Consider the following 5,481-nt stretch of genomic DNA (forward strand, 5'->3'; position numbering starts at 1 on the left):
TGGGGTCGGGAGGGGTGCTGGTGCCCATCTCCAGCCAACGTTTCGGGCGAGAGGCGGGGTACACCCTGGACAGGTCGCCAGTCTGTCGCAGGGCCTGTGCAGAATATCTAAAATAGAAATGTTTTGGAGTGCTAGGGGGAAAGTAGAACCTCACAGTCAGAAATTGGTGTAAGAAGTCAAAACATCGTTATTGTTACAACCTGCTAAATGCAAAGTTGAGTCCACATGTAGTTTTGAGTTCTTTAAGCACAGTTCTTAAGATTTATTTCCTTAGTTAAAAAAAAAAGTCAAACCAGATGTTTAGCTACACTATAAAATGATAGCTTGATTTATTATTGCTAATATCTGACATTAAGTCAGCCTAAAGTTTTAGATCAGTTGAGATGACCAAAAAGCATTTCTATTTGCAAAAAGCAAAATAACAAGAGAGAGATTTTTGGACGATTTTGCTAAAAATGTTTCAAATATAAAAGTTCACATATTATACTGAATTTCCTGAACTTTTAAACAATTTGTGAGACATCAGATGGTGATATCCTAGCTTTTTTTTTATTTTACCTCCTGTTAGGTTTATTCATTCAGTTCAGTTTTAGCCTCAAATTGTTAGCTGTAATGTAACTTTAACATTAACAGTCTTGTTTGCAATCCATATTCGCATGAGTTATAAAGGTTTTGCAACCAAGCAAAGTCTATAAATTATAAATTAGCACAGTACATCATAGGCCCTACTAAACCCTAAATGTGGATTTCATTTTGTCATTAATAAAGTGTTGAAGAAACTGTATTTGATTAAACAAAGTAAATAAAAAGTTAACTAAGTTTCATTTTTCTGGGCTTAAAATGACAGATTTTTAGTTTGGATAAGTTTGCATGGTCTAACTTGGTAAGAAAAAAAAAACGGTCCACGCTACATCTTCACAAAACTATATCTATGGATAGATAGAAAGTAAAGGTTGATCATTAGATGCAACAGCAATCGATAACGTGACACTAAACAACTTAAATAATTCAGAAGTGACATCATATTGAAAATGCTTTGCACGATTTTACTTTCACAAGTCGCATAAAACCCAAGCCTCTAGATAGATCACACAACTTCAGGACTTGGCAAAAGAGCTGCAGTGTAAATCTAAGTTTCTGTGACAAGACAGACTGTGTGAAGGACACTGGATTATGCAAACATTCATGGACGGAATCCCAGAAAAATGAATATTAAAAAAAACCTGCAAGAATGCTCCTTAAAAAGAAGAGAATGGAAATCTGATCGAACAAAAGAAGCACATTCTTTACTCGGTTTACAATGAGAGCATTTCTTTGTGTTGTGATGAGATCTAGCACAGCTGGAATGAAACTTACTGGGTCTAAAAGGATGTGTTTGTTTTCCTGAGGGTAAGTCACAGAGATGAGTGTGTAATGGATTGCTGATGGATCAGTACAAAAGCTGTTAAAATACTAAATGAATAGAAGGGCTCCACTGACACTATTATCAACAATTTCCTCAGAATCTAGAAGCTGCAGATAAATATGTCAAAAATCTTAAATGCCACAAAAGAGATTCTAAGAAAAAATCTTTTGGGAAAAAAAAAAACAAAACAAAGACAAGTGCTGGTCTGGCCTATTAGATTACAATATTCTTTAATCAAAATAACATAAGAATGTATGTATATGGGTTTCAGAAACAGTTTATTTTTGTGTCTCCTGCTGTTTTACTTGTTTCGGTGAAAAAGCTAAAGGAGTATTTTGGCCCATTGTTTGTATATGATACAATCATCCTTTTCAGTGGGTCTTTATAGTTATAAGGAAACATTTATATAAATGACAAAACAAGTGCAAATAAGCAATAATTGAAATGATCCCAGCTTTGCGTTAGAAACAGAAAACCCACAATCGTGTTAGCATGCTGGTATGTCATGTTACAACATGCCAACATCCAATTATGTGTGGAAGAATGTCAAAAATATTTAGGATATTTTTTTTTATGGATTATTTTTTATTAAATGTTAAGACTTATACCAAAACATGTGCATGCAGTAGTGGTATTACAAGGTCACAGTGCTGCTAACACCCAGCCAAATCTCCTCAAATTCTCAAATTCCTCTGCCTGTTCTCTACCTTCAAATATTTTCAACACCAAACTAGATCTGTGTCATTTTATTCAGTTTAGACATTCAGGATCTCAAAGCCAATTGTTGACCCTTTAAGGGTTCTTGGCATGCATAACGTTGCTTTAATATTTGAAATTCTGCCTCTCAGAGCATCAACAATAACTTTATCTCCCTTTAATCAACATGTGATTGTGAGTGAGGGTCAAGATCTGTCAGACATCCTTATGTAACAATGTATAATTTGTCTTTCTTGTAAATGAATGAAAAGTGTAGCAGCCTTCCGTCAGCCAGCTGACTGTGCACAGCAACAGGTAGGGGAGGGGGGATGTTAACCTACTCTATACTCTATACAACCGGAGAAAACCTCAGTTTTCCCTGCACTTTCCATGGCAACTCATGCAAAGGACTTTAAACCTCCAGATGGTGCAAACTACAATCTGAGCCACACCTGGATCAAATGGCTGGATTAATTAATGCAGTCCAGATCCACTGAGTCCTGCTAATAACTTGATTATTTGATTTAGAAGCAGGAAAACATCTCAATGTATTTGGCACCTCTGTTTTAGAGGTTGTGAAACTATAAAAATACAGTTAAACTCCAAATTTGACATAACCTACTCAGATTTAGATTTGAAAGAAGTCGGTTTCCTGTTGGACATGAGAGAGGAATCTCACAAATAACAATGAAACAATGCATCCATCCATCCATCCATTTTCTTTCACCCTTGTCCCTCAGTGGGGTCGGGAGGGTTGCTGGTGCCTATCTCCAGCTAACGTTTCGGGCGAGAGGCAGGGTACACTCTGGACAGGTCGCCAGTCTGTCGCAGGGCATCACAGAGACACACAGGACACACAACCATGCACACACACACACACACACACACACACCTAGGGGCAATTTGGAGAGGCCAATTAACCTAACAGTCATGTTTTTRGACTGTGGGAGGAAACCGGAGTACCCGGAGAAAACCTACGCATGCACAGGGAGAACATGCAAACTCCATGCAGAAAGACCGGGGCCGGGAATCGAACCCAGAACCTTCTTGCTGCAAGGCAACAGCTCTACCAACTGCGCCACTGTGAAGCCCATGAAACAATGCAAAATGTGTATTTACTTTGAGAAAAAAAAAATCTGTTTTGGGTTGCACTACATCAACAAGCTGCATTTCAGAAAGATTGTATACATTTTTGAGCTTCCAGTTTTTTATGGCTGGACGTAGGGATGGGAAGCATCGTCTATCCAAACCAAAGGGATTCAGCAGATATAGGTGCACCCTTTGCTACTACTACTACTACAGTTTCAGCTCATTGGGAAGGCTATCCAGAAGGTCTACGAATATGTGTTCATGGGATTTTTTTACCATTTTTCCAAAGGCATTCTTCCAAACGCAAACCCCAAAGGCATTTTGTTGACTTGAGGTGTGGGACGTGCAGACCAGTCAAGTTCTTCCACACCAAACTTGCTCATCAATGTCTATATAGATACAGTTTTTATGAGTTGGGTGTAGTTTGAGAACTGTTCACACAAAGTCAGGAGCAAAGAATTAAGAGTTCATTTCACTTGAACTAAAGAGACAAACTCAACTCTAGTTTTTTTTCTATTTAAGTCAATTTGACAGGAAATGTTTTCTCAAGTAACTTTATAAGACAAACAAATCCAGTTTATAACAACCAGCCCCAAACCATAGCCTCTTCCTCTCAAGACAGAACATCTGACCCATTGCAGTCTCCTGGCAAGGAGGAAACAGAAACATGTCAGTCATTGCCAGATAACATGTCTTCACTGCTCCGGAGTCCGGTGCTCTCTGCATCTTTGCATATTGCCTATGAGTGGTATATTTTCATAATGTGAATAAACACTGACAAAACTGCAAAACAAAGGTGACAAGTACATTTTAAACTGAGAGTCTAACAGTAAATATGAATACAGATGTCTTTGGTTTAAGCTAATCCTATTCCCATCATGCATCCAGGGTCTGTTGGAATACTTTTTTCAATAATGTTGTGTGTCCAAAAAGCAGAGATGAGAAAAAAAAAAAAAACAACCGTTAAAATGGTTCTTTCGTCATTTTAGTTTTTCTAAACTAGAACCATTAAACTTCTTCCTGATTTGGCTCAAGTAGATTTGTAAAAAAAAAAAAAGAGAGAGAGAAAATTCTATTTATTCAGCAGAACAATAGAGCAAAAAGAAAAAGAAGAAGAAAAAACACTTTATTGTTGATTTGGCTCATGTGCCCGTGTGTGGGCGTTTTCCTATGCAGTGTGCAATCCACACATCTTAGGCTTTCCAGGGAAAAGAAATGAGATGTGGATGTGCAGGGCATCGATGGAGGACATGGTGCTGAGGGGGAGGTAACAGACAAGTTGGAGCAACTTGAAATACATGTGAAGACCTGAATATTTATCTAAAATGGTCAAGGACGTGTTTTAATGAGCTTTCTTGATAAACTAAATGAAATAACCGTTAAAGTCGAAAGAAACGCAGATTAAAAAAAACCGAGGTGATGTGTCCAAAAAAAAAACAAAAACAAAAAAAAACGAATAAAAATGCAATAGGAACAAGTGAGTTTGAATGTGCGTGAAATTAATAGCTTGACTCGGGCGTCCGCGTGCACGAAGGAGTGTGCACGCAGGGGGGAGGATGAAGGGGGGAGGGGGGGGCGAATTGGGATAGTAGCTAATGCTGCTCTGCTCTCTCTCTCTGCACCGAACTGCGTCTCTGCCGCCGCTGCGGAGCGGAGCGCAGCACCATTCCATCGCTGTCCACGCGTTTCTCAGCCTACACAGCAACCAGTGCATACATCATACAGAGCAGCCGGAGCACGCTCACCACAGTGCAGCACAGCAACATACACCGACAGGGCTATAGAGCAACCCGCAAATCCACAAGAATGACATTCACTTCCAGCGCGCACAGCACAGGGGTGAAATAAATCAGGTGGTAACGAAAAGCACTGGCGATCCGACCAAAGCGACGTTTACCTGCATATGCGATGTGTCGCCTGTGTGTGGAGGAAGCAGAGAGCATCATTCCCTGGGAAAGCGATTATGTGGGGAGATGAAGAAACATCCTGTGGAGCGACAGGGGCGAGAAAAAAGAACCACGGGCCTGCGCGTCGTGACACGATCAAATGTCCTCCCCACTCCGGCTCTGGGGGCAGATAAGACCTGGATCCGCAGACATAACGTCGATGACGGAAGGGTCAGTGTACCGTCAACAGTTCTTCGGAGGCTCCGCGTTCGTAGCCTCAGCATCAGCTGGTTATAGCAGCAAAATCGTCATTCCTGTGAGCGACGCAGCCGAGAGCCAATAGAAACGTGCGCGTTCCAGCAGTGCGCTTGCATCCACCGCGAGCTGCGATCAGATAAAACTTTG

General features: G+C 40.2%; 1 protein-coding gene across 6 annotated transcripts in view; it reads right to left on the reverse strand.

The window, feature by feature from the left end:
* cdkl5 (cyclin dependent kinase like 5) overlaps nucleotides 1–5,379 on the reverse strand; it is a 35,816-nt gene extending 30,437 nt beyond the window's left edge. For 3 of the 6 annotated variants that reach the window (XM_008404509.2, XM_008404511.2, XM_008404505.2), the window contains exon 1: nucleotides 5,088–5,378. The gene's annotated coding sequence lies outside the window, so the exon portion shown is untranslated. Of the gene's footprint in view, nucleotides 1–5,087 lie in introns of all 6 variants that reach the window. The other 3 variants (XM_008404506.2, XM_008404507.2, XM_008404508.2) reach the window with 2 other exon arrangements.
* Between the last annotated feature and the right edge of the window lie 102 nt (nucleotides 5,380–5,481).

This window comes from Poecilia reticulata, linkage group LG3 (assembly GCF_000633615.1).
Source record: "Poecilia reticulata strain Guanapo linkage group LG3, Guppy_female_1.0+MT, whole genome shotgun sequence".
Lineage (NCBI taxonomy): Eukaryota > Metazoa > Chordata > Actinopteri > Cyprinodontiformes > Poeciliidae > Poecilia > Poecilia reticulata.